At 35.1% G+C, this 12,330-nt stretch overlaps 1 protein-coding gene and 1 pseudogene across 1 annotated transcript in view; both read left to right on the top strand.

Moving 5' to 3' along the window:
* Positions 1–12,330, top strand: part of LRP1B (LDL receptor related protein 1B) — a 1,812,620-nt gene that overhangs the window by 754,649 nt on the left and 1,045,641 nt on the right. The window lies entirely within an intron of this gene.
* Positions 2,639–4,566, top strand: LOC140598875 (heat shock cognate 71 kDa protein-like; annotated as a pseudogene).

The following is a 12,330-nucleotide window of genomic DNA, read 5'->3' as shown; positions in this document are numbered from 1 at the left end:
TTTTCTCTCCACCTACTTCAAAAACCACAGATCCTCTAACTGACAAGGATGATTTTTAAACAGAGACCTTGATGTAATGAGCACTGGGTGTTCTATGCAACTGATGAATCACTAAACTCTACCTCTGAAGCTAATAATATACTACATGTGAATTAATTTAACTGAAATAAAAATAAATAGTGATCTTTGAGATAGTGGTACAATGGCCTCTGCTCTGTGTCTGTGCATTGTGTGCATGGAGATATTGCTGTAAAGACGGAATAGGAGATTATGTGGTCATTTGTATTTATTAGTTATTTATGGTCAACCCTGGTGAAGAAATCTCTAAAACTTGAGAGTTGCTCATAACAAAGTCTAGACACTTCGGAGTGTTCTGCAGTTTGAGTTCCTTATAACAAGATCATTTGTCACATTTAGTAGCAAATCTCTATGGATGACCACTAAGCCAGACCTCTTGCATTTAATTGTGTTTACAGCTAATATTGTTAAATGCACAGAGCAAGTAAACAAAAGAACTACTATGATGAATCATCCAAATCATTACTGCAAAACAAGATAGTAAATTCTAATTCTATCTCTTCCTTTGGGGAGATTTAAAGTAAATTTCTCTGCATATAATGTTTTTAATGTTGCATTTTACACCATTTGCTTTTAATTTTTTTATTATTTGAGTATTTTGTTACTTAGTACTCCTTTGCTTTGAAATCTGATATATTAAATGAAAAAGAGAATAATTCTGTACTTAGAAAATAGGATATTTTTTGATGAGTACGTTTTCCGTACTCATTTTGAAATCTATTTGTGCTATCGCTTAGATTTCTTTTCCTCCACATTTTTCCCACCTTACCTGGATTTTTTGCCTTTTTTTTTTCTTTTTGGATCTTATGGACACATATCTTTCTATTTTACCTGGATAGTGGGAAAAGCTAACGCATAGAAATGGCAGTTAGCAAGAATTTTTTTTTAATATTTTATTCATTTATTCATGAGAGACACACATACACAGAGAGAGGCAGAGACACAGGCAGAAGGAGAAGCAGGCTTCTTGCAAGGAGTCCAACATGGGACTCGATCCTGGGACTCCAGGATCACGCCCTGGGCAGATTGCAGGTGCTAAACCACTGAGCCACCCAGGGATCCCAGTTAGCAAGAATTTTATACTGAAATACTTTGTGTTTAAAACCACCCCAGGTGTAAAGAGTGCTCTGAGATGTGTGTGACCATTTTTAGGCTCCTATAATCCAGTCTGCTGTGGGCATAGTAGACTACATTTAACTGGATTGGTGTTCAGTGCCTGGTCTGATTTGATAGGCCCATTCTGTTTTCTGAAGTGCCATGTCATTATCTCAAGAAATGTTTTAGACATGTTATTTTAACTACTTATTTCCATTCAAGTTTTGGAAGATTAAGGTTTCAGGGTAATAATTGAAAATCTTTCATCTCATAACTTTAGTTTTTAATACTCCATCCTTAATTTATTATACTCCCCAAAATATTGCTAGATCCTGATTGTAACCACAAATACAAGTAAACTTGATGAAAATATTAGTAGCTGAATGATTACTCTTCATCAGAAATAAACCGTAGTATAGTACTCTAGGGTACTGCTACTTTCTCACCCTATCTGAAAAGTAAATTGAATGTTTTATAGTAGTTGTTTGAACTGAATTGATTTTATTAAAACTTAAAAATATGTTAAATTAAATCTGATTTACATGGACATCTGAAAGCAAGTGTGCCTTTATGTAAATAAGGGAATAGGTTTTGTATAACTCAATAGCTCTTATATTGCTTTAAATCATTTTTCTTGGAATTTCCTGTTGTTATTTTACTCAGATAATGGCAGGAGATTATGATATGGCTAACTTAACACATACCTACACTTCCCAATGGATAGGGCAATCAGAACTCTTTAACCTACCAGATGAAGTACCTGTTCTATTTTTTGAAAGAACTGAGATTGCATTGTGTTAACATTTGATTTCTATTGACTTTTTAGTGATTACGATTAACACTTAAATTCTTACTACATTATTAGGATAAAAATAAAATGGGGAAAAATTATACCTTTATTAGAAGGAGAAATGTGTAAAAGGCAAGCCAGAATTATATCTGATATAATAAGATGTTTAGAAAAGTATGTGTGTGCATGTGTGTGCATGAGCACTCAGAAGAAAAATAGAAGGGGAATGAGGAGCATCAGATTTAGATTGTAAATTTAGATAGTATGAACACAGCATTCCTTGATGAGAATACAATATTTGAAGAGTGAGACATGATTATCTAGGGAAAGAACATTTCAGACAGAGGAAGCATCAAGAGCTAGCATCCTGAGAGGAGAGTACACCTAACTTATTTAACAAAAAGCAAGAGAATCATTGTGGCCAGAGCAGATAAGTGAGGGTGAGAATAGTAGTAAATGAGTTCAGAATTATGCCCACCCAGTTAATGTAAAGCCTTGTAGACCTATGTTAGGACTTTGGCTGTTACTGAGTGAAATGGGAAGTGAAGATTTTGAAGCAGAGGAGTGATATAATCTCATTTAAATTTTAATAAGAAGGGTCTCATTGAGAGCAGTGCCGTATCTCCAGATGGCTGTTTTCTCCTCGAGTCGAGCCCAGCCCACACAGAAGCAACTATGTCTAAGGGACCTACAGTTGGCACTGATCTTGGCACCAACTACTCTTCCATGGGTGTCTTCCAGCATGGGAAACTGTAAATAATGGCCAATGATCAGGGAAACCAAACCACCCCAAGTTATGTCACCTTCACTGACACTGAATGATTGACCAGTGATGCTGCAAAGAATCAAGTTGCTATGAACTCCACCAACACAGTTTTTGATGCCAAATGCATGAATGGATGTAGATTTGATGATACTGTCGTCCAATATGATATGAAGCATTGGTCCTTCATGGTGATGAATGATGCTGGCAGGCCCAAGGTCCTAGTAGAATACAAGGGAGAGACAAAAAGTTTCTATCCGAGCAAGTGTCCTCTATGGTTTTGAAAAAAGATGAAGGAAATTGCAGAGACCTACTTTGGGAAAACTGTCACCAATGCAGTTGTCACAGTACCTGCATACTTCAGTGACTCTTGGTGTCAGGCGACCAAAGATGCTGGAACTATTGCTGGTCTCAATGTACTTTGAATCATCAATAAGGCAACTGCTGCTGCTATTGCTTGGCTTAGACAAGAGGGTTGGAGCTGAAAGGAATGTGTTGATCTTTGATTTAGGAGGTGGCACTTTTGATGTGTCAGTTCTTACTATTGAAGATGGGATCTTTGAGGTCAAGTCCACAGCTGGAGACCCCCACTTAGGTGGAGAAGACTTTGACAACCGAATGATCAACCATTTTATTGCAGAGTTCAAGTACAAACACAAGAAGGACATCAGCGAAAACAAGAGGGCAGTCTGTCCTCTCCATACTGCTTGTGAACATGCTAAGCATACACTTTCTTCCATCACCCAGTCCAGTATTAAGAGTGAGTCTCTGTACGAAGGAATTGACTTCTATACCTCTATTACTCATGTCCAGTTTGAAGCATTAAATGCTGACCTGCTCCATGGCACCCTGGAGCCTGTAGAGAAAGCTCTTCAGAATGCCAAGCTAGACAAGTCTCAGGTACATTATTTTGTCCTGGTGGGTGGTTCTACTCATATCACCAAGATTCAGAAACTTCTGCAAGATTTCTTCAATAGAAAGGAACTGAATAAGAGCATCAAACCTGATGAGGCTGTTGCTTATGGTGCATCTGTCCAGGCAGCTATTCTTTCTGGTGACAAATCTGAAAATGTTTGAGATTTGCTGCTGTTGGATGTCACCCCACTTTCTTTTGGCATTGAACCTGCTGGAGGAGCCATGACTGTGCTCATCAAGTGCAATACTACCATTCCTCCCAAACAGAAACAAACCTTCACTACCTATTTTGACAAACATTCCGGTGTGCTTATTCACGTATATGAAGGTGAGTGTGGATAACAACATACTTGGCAAGTTTGAACTCACAGGCATACCTCCTGCCCCTTGTGGTGTTCCTCAGATTGAAGTCACTTTTAATATTGATGCTAATGGTATCGTCAATGTATCTGCTGTGGATAAGAGCACAGGGAAAGAGAGCAAGATTACCAACACTAATGACAAGAGCTGCTTGAGCAAGGAGGACATTGAGCACACGGTACAGGAAACTGAGAAGTACAAAGCTGAAGATGAAATGAGTGAGACAAGGTGTCTTCCAGGAATTCACTTGAGTCTTATGCATTCAACATGAAAGCAAATGTTGAAGATGAAAAACTTCAGGGCAAAATCAATGATAAAGACAAACAGAAGATTCTTGACAAGTGTAATGAAATCATCAACTGGCTTGATAAGAACCAGACTGCAGAGAAGGAAGTATTTGAGCGTCATACAAAATAGCTGGAGAAAGTCTGCAACCCCATCATTACCAGGCTTGTACCAGAGTACAGGAGGCATGCCAGGAGGAATGCCTGGAGGCTTCCCTGGTGGTGGAGCTCCTCCCTCTGGTGGTGCCTCCTCTGGACCTACCACTGAAGAGGTTGATTAAGCCAACCTGATAATAGGTTTAGCATTGTTTTACACAACATTTGAAGGATCCAGATTTGTAGCAAATTCCATGGCAGCTTTAAGGTGAAGCTGCTATAGTAAGTGTACTGGGCATTCTTGATACTTGAATATGGAATATGTGCACAGGGAAAGGAAATAAACACTGCAATTTTTAAACACTGTATTATTAAGTGGAAAATGCAATGTCTTCAATAAAACTCTATTTGAGATTGGCACCATTAAAAAAAAATTAGTAAGAGGATTCCATTTGCAAACAAGTGAAATGACAGGGATGTAAACAACAATGATGTCACAACTGGCAAAATATATGAAGTAACAGCTTCATTGAACATCGGGTAACAAACGTCAATGTTCCCTGATAGTCACGAAACAAATGAGGTGAGAGCCCTTTGATTGCTCCACTGTCATACATTGAAGTTCTTCTGGGCAGACTCCAGCTACCTCTCTAGTTGAACAGAAGAGAGAGAGCCGAATGTTCTAGGAAGAGGCAAAGGTAAATTGGGTTCACAGGGAACAGGAATGGGGAGAAGAGAGCTGCACAAGGGCATCTGGATATTACAGAGTAGACCTATTATTCAGATGAGGAGAACATATTCTGAGGAAATACACAAGGCCAGATAAAGAGCTACCTATAAAGGTTATAGGGAAAGAATTCACAGAATTATATAAGACTGGGTATTGTGTCTGTTCCTGTCAGCCAGAGTGGAAAACTTCAAAATTCACAGGTCAACCAGTAGACTTAGAAGTATTTTACCTTAGTAGTTCAGAAACGTTAGTCCTAGCCACATGCTGTTCTGATTCTGCTTTAATGGAGCTTAAAATAAAAACCAGAAAGAAACCACTTCCAAGTAACCACTTCACAAAACAAAAGTCAAGATTATTTATAAGCATATAAAAATATCTAGCACAGAACAGGGTAAAATCACAATGTCTGACATCCAATAAAAAACTGACAGCCATTCAAAAAAGCAGGAAAATGTCCATATTGAGGATAAACATCAGTTGATACTAATCCAGAAAATAGCATTGATGATAGAACTAGTAGACAATTAAAATAGTTACTATAACTGTATTCCATGAATTCAAAAAGATAAAGGAGAGATTAGTAAATAGATAGAAGTTATACTTAGATGAAAAATATATTTCATGGGAATTATGAGAGGTTAGACATTGCAGAATAGAAGATTAGTATGTTTGAAGTTATAGTAGTAGAAATCCAAAATTAAACAAAGGAGGAAAGGACTTCAAAAAATATAAACAATGCATCACTGAATCAGGGGACAATTTCAAGCACCATGAGATACATGGAACTGAATGTTCCCTGAAGCTGACACAAGAGAGAAGGGTCTAGAAAAAAGAGTATTTGGATATTTATTGACTGAAACTTTTCCAAATCTGATGAAAACTGCAAAACCACAGGTTTAAGAAATTCAGTGGAACTCAAGTATGAGGAACATGAAGAAAACTATGAGGCATTTCATAACCAAATTTTTCAAAAATGATAAAAATCTTCAGTAGCCAGATTTGTTTTAAAAAGACACACTATGCATACATAGACAAAGATAAGGATGAAAGCAGATTTTTCATCACAACAGAAGCCATGAAACAGTGGAGTAACATCTTTAAAATAGTGAGGAAAACAAAAAACCTTAACCTAGAATTCTTTGCCCAGTGAAGATAACTTTTTTAAAAAGACAAAGATATTTTCAGATATAAAAAAATTGAAAGAAAAAAAATTGAAAGAATTCATTTCCAGTAGACCTGCAATTACAAGAAGAAATAAAGTACTTTAATAAGATGGAAGATGGGAATCTGAAACTACACAAAGGAAAGGAATGATACCTACTTGTTCTTATTCTAAACTTTTCTTATTTTTAAAATTTTAAAAATAAAATTGCCTATTAACAATGTGGAGTTGATAACACATGTGTAAGATGCATCACACCAATAGCAGAAAGATAGGAGAGAAATGAAAATATAACAACTTGTGAAGTTGTTATGCTATAAGCAATGTGGTCCAATATTACTTGAAGGTAGATTGCACTAAGTTAAAGATGTATATTTCTAATCTTCTAATAATTTCTAATTTCTAAAGAAAAGGTATAAACAGAATTATAGCTAATAAATCAATAATAGAAAACGGAATCACAAAAATAATACTTAATCCAAAAGAAGGCAAAAAGAAAAAGAAAGAAGCAATGGGAACCAAAATTGATGGGAAAAATAAAACACAAGAGCAAGGTAATAAATGTGCATTAAACAATCATATGAAATATAAATCTTCTATGCTTTAATTAAAATAGACAAAGAGTGTAATAATGTCTGAGAAAGCAAGAACCAAGTATATGCTTCTTCCAAGCAATCTTCTTAAAATATAAAGGCATAAATAGGTTAAAAGTAAAAGCATAATAGTCATAAAACACTGGGGTAGTTATATTAATATCAGACAAAGTAGAAAAGGAATAATGCCAGCAACAAAGGGACATTTCCTAATGATAAAATGGTCAATTCATCAAGACAGCATAATAATCCTAAACATTTATACACCTAATAACAGCTTCAAAATACATGGGGACGGGGGGGAATGTTAATGAATCACAAGCAGAAAGAGACACATTCACAACTATATTTGAAGACTTCAGATCAATTTTTCAATAATTGATAGAAAAGTAAAGAAAGCATCATGAATACTTGATCAATGTTATTAACTAACTTAACTTACTTAATATTTATAGAACATTGACCCAAATCACAGCAGAACCCATATTCTTTTTGAGGGCACAGGGAAATTTCCAAGGGTATACCATCCATAAAATAAGTTTCGATAAATTGGGATCCCTGGGTGGCGCAGCGGTTTAGCGCCTGCCTTTGACCCAGGGCGTGATCCTGGAGACCCAGGATCGAATCCCACATCGGGCTCCCGGTGCATGGGGCCTGCTTCTCCCTCTGCCTATGTCTCTGCCTCTCTCTCTCTCTCACTGTGTGCCTATCATAAAAAAAAAAAAGTTTCGATAAATTAAAAAAATGATTAAAGTTACCCGAGTATTTGTTTTAAAAATTAAATTAGAAATTATAAGAGATCATTGGAAAAATTTGGGAAACTAAATTGCATACTTATAAATAACCCATAGATGGAGGCATCGAAAGAAAAGTTAGTATTTTGAGCTGAACAAAAATATAATGCAAAAATGTAGCATTGGATATTTATATAAAAAATGAGAGGTCTGGGCACCTTGGTGGCTCAGTGGTTGAGCATCTGCCGTAGGCTCAGGTCATGATCCTGGAGTCCTGGGATCAAGTCCCATATTAGGCTTCCTGCAGGGAGACTTCTCCCTCTCCCTATGCCTCTGCATCTCTCTGTGTGTCTCAATTAAATAAATAAATAAATAAATAAATAAATAAATAATAAATAAATAAAATATTTTTTTAAAAAATGAGAGATCTAGATAAATGACATGGCATTCGTTTGACAAAACTAGAAAAAGAACAAATGAAACCCAAACTATAAGTACAATGTAAGAAATAATAAGGACTAGAGCTTAAAAAAAGAAAAGATGAAATAAGCAGGACAAAAAAGCAAACAATAAATCCATGACACTAAAGCAATTTCTTTGACAAGATCAATAAATAGATAAACCTCTGTGATTACATATACATTTATATGTTAAATATATATTCATGTTTATATATATATAAATACACGCATTTGTTTTTTGACAAAGGTGCAGAAGCTATTCAGTGGAAAAAAGGATAGTCTTCTTGACAACTAGTGCTAGAATAATTGAATATGTGCAAAAGTTAAATTGATTCATACCTCGCACCATAAACAAAAATTAGCTTATCAAAATTTCTATGTTCCAATTGAAATTAAAATTTATTGAAAATAGTATAATCAGCATTATTTTTAAACCTATATTTTACATACATAGATTTTTTAAAAAATCATTTTAGTGGGTAACTAAATATCTTTGTTGTTCATTCATCCACTCATTAACAATCAATTGAGTTCTGACAGGCAATGCAATAACAATAGAGAACAAGATAAATAGAGTCCTTCTCTGACCCTATTTGAAGAGATGGATTATGTCGTCTATATATTTCCACAATTGAAAATTAAATATTTGCATGACTAAATCCATCAAATTTCATCTGAAAATACATATACATCTTCAGAAAACATGCATGGAATAGAATTATATTAGGTGTAGTTGTTTTAGAACCGGGTAATCTGAATGAAGAAAGCACTAGTGTTGCCATAGATATAGTTTTGAATCAGTTTTCAGCAATGAGACTTATTATAAATACTTCTCTCCTCATATTTAAAATGTGAGCCCTACATCCCCAAATGGTGTATAGTTTATTACAAGTCTATTAAGTAAATTAAAATAAATAACACTTTATCTATTTTATGTCAACTTATATGTGTAATTAATTAAATATAGATGACAATATATTTATGGACAAACAATAAAAAAGATCTGTGAATAAATAATAAAAATAAATAAAAAATTTAAAATGATCTGTGAACAGTTGAGAGAAAGTTTCATAAATTATAAGATTGATGTTCAAAGTAAGTAAACTCAAATATTGTTTCAGTGATTTATTTTAATATCATGTTTCTATAGACAAAAAAAGTAAAATGGAGACTTTTGAAATGAAATTGTTTATCAGGATAATCTAGGTTTCAACATCAGTATGGAAATAAACTGACGCTAAATTGGATACATAAATTATACTTCTGCTTTAGTTTTGTCTGCATTTCAACTGTTTCATTATTGGATGAAAAATAAGCTCTCACTCCACCCTATTATGCTTTTTTAAAAAGTTAAATATATTTGAAGTTGCTTAACTAATATTTTTAAAGTAATGTGTATTGTATAACTTATACATTACATACATACAAACACAAACTGTGAGTATAGCTCCATAAATTTTAATAAAATGGACAGACCTGTACCTGTGACCCAGGTCAGGAAACAGACTATTTCCAATACTCTTGAATATTGCTATCTGCCTCTTCCGAGTCACTATCCCCATGAAAGATAACCAATATCCTGCTGGATCCAGGAAGAGCATGACAGACATGTGGAACAAAGCAGGGCAATTCAGCTGAGCCCAGTCTCCATCAGTTGATTGATAATCAGATAATCAGCCAGATAAATGAGTGAGAACAGAACAAAATCTGCAGAACCACACAGCTAACTTCCACTTACCCCTCAGCGATGTCACATTCCAAAACAATTGACAATTATGTCACCAAGATTTTGTTGATGAACAGATATATGTAACATCTCCATCTTTTTGAATAATGTAGAGAAACAGAATAATGAAATGTGTTGCAATTAAAAAAAATGAAATTCACCTATAAAAGTCTGATGACAAAATGGTAATAAAAAAAGAGAGCTAACCAGCGTCTGTGAGAGGATAACACTGATCTTAAGAAGCTATTCTTAGCAACCAGAATAAATAGCTCTAGAATCCAGTGGGCTTAAAAACCCATTGTGTTTTTGTTTGTTTGTTTGTTTGTTTGTTTGTTTAACTGTAACATATTTAGTGAAGCAAATATGTTCAATTCACTTAGAGCTTGAGAGTGCCAACCCAGAGGTATATGAAACTATGTCTGCATAATCAAAAAGCAACAAGTGTCATGATTTGAAGTCAATAAAAGTTTCACAATATAGGCAATAAAGGGAAAACTGAAGTCTTTTTATTTCAGTTACAACTGGGCCATACAAAAATGTAATCCGAGATCTGTCACTCTTTCTTACCTTGATAATAATGGCCTACCGAATTCTTTATCCCTGGGAAGATTTTCTGACATTCTACTTCCTTTTTCCAGATTTGCCACCCTAAACCTAATCTCTGATGGTTCATTTTCTTTTTTGCTTTTTTTAATTGCAGAATAAATTTGTTGAAAATAAAAATATGTTTCATGTGAATACAATTTTATAGTCTGCATTTTTATCATAGTTTTTCATTTGTTTTTCCCAAGAGTGTACTAAACAGCTAGATGAATTAAGAATTTTCAGAAAATGGGGAAATTTACTAGATTGCCCAATGTTAAATAGCAAGCAACTGACAGAGCTCACTTTATGCTTGAAGTTAGTGTTATTTCTGTCAAATATTGGTAACATGATAATCATTTGACGTTACTATTTTGCCAAAATGCATTTTCGTTAATTCAGGGGATTAAGGTTGTGAGTGGTTATAGGAAATTCAGACATCAGGCTAAGTTGACAGAATGATACTGGGCAAACATACCTTTCAATGGTGTTAACATTTTTATTATTTATTTTTTAAAGATCTTATTTATTTATTTATTCATGAGAGACACACAGAGAGGCAGAGACACAGGCAGAGGGAGAAGCAGGCTCCACGCAGGGAGCCTGACATGGGACTCGATCACGGGTCTCCAGGATCACGCCCCAAGCCAACGCAGGCTCTTAACCACTGAGCCACCCAGGCATCCCACATTTTTATTATTTAGGGTAATAATAGTGGCTTCTATCATAAACATCCTTCAGATACTGTTATCTTTAAATAGTCAAAGTTTTTATCTGTGCAATTCAGTCAGTTCCTCCCTAAATGGTGACTCCGGTTCCAAAGTATGATGTTGATATCTTTAAAACATGACAGGGAACAGGAAAAATGTGTGAATAATCCCGCAGGTTGTTTTATGGCAAGGTCCAGACTTAGTGTACATCATTTCCATCCACATTCATTGGGGCTGAGTCATATGGTCCATACGTAAGCACAAAGAAAGAAGATGTAGTACTGCTATGTAGCCAGGAAAGAATGTGGCATCGGGTAACATCAAGCCAATCTCTACCATGTCCCTGAAACAGGAAGAGAAGTATATTAAATTGGGAATAGAACAAAGTGTTGTAAGAGAAAATGGTGAGTCCAGTGTAGGGAGAATGATGAAAGAGAAAAAGAGACCAAGAGATTCAAAATCAAACACACATGTGAGCCAATATTCATTATTTCTTTAATGAGAAGAAACTGGAAGTTGATCTGATAATTAAATATATGTGCGTGAGTGCACATGTAAAATTTTCATTATGGAATGTGGGTTAAGGTATTGTCTTTTTTAAAGATTTTATTGATTAGAGAGAGAGAGAGAGAGAGAGAGAGAGAGAACATCAGGACATAGCAGAGGGAGAAGGAGAAAGAATCTGAGCAGGGAACCAAAGGTAGGGCTCTTCCCCAAACCAGGTGGTCATGACCTGAGCCAAACCAAGAATCAGAAGTTTAACAGACTGAGCCACCCAGGTGCCCTTGGGTTATGGTGTTCTAAATGTGTTTTTATATAGTTTAGCATTTAAAAAAAATCCTTGTAGGAATTGTTAGAGGTAACTAGAATGAGAATTCTCTGCATGATTATTAAATTCAATATCCTGATGCCCCAGATGGCCCAAAATGATGCTTTGTTTGAAATTGTTAATTTCTCTTTGGGTGTTTGCTAAACATTACTGCAGTTTCTGATTCTGTGTTTTAGTTTTCTCCACTGTACTGTGGAGATGCCACTTGTGCCAAATTCATACTGAGCATTATGAGTTAATAATATGTAATGCACATATAAGTGCTTCACTTTTCTTATGTTTGCCATGGACTGAGATCTTAAAATTGAAAACTTAGACCATTCTAATCACTGGATCATTTTGACCACCTGGACTTGGTTCTATCTAGGGATCAAAACTCAGCTATAATGCTTATTTGCATATATATATATACTGACAAACTT

Source organism: Vulpes vulpes, chromosome 5, assembly GCF_048418805.1.
Source record: "Vulpes vulpes isolate BD-2025 chromosome 5, VulVul3, whole genome shotgun sequence".
Lineage (NCBI taxonomy): Eukaryota > Metazoa > Chordata > Mammalia > Carnivora > Canidae > Vulpes > Vulpes vulpes.
The sequence above is the reverse complement of the archived record's forward strand: the minus strand, read 5'-3'. Positions and strand labels throughout refer to the sequence as shown.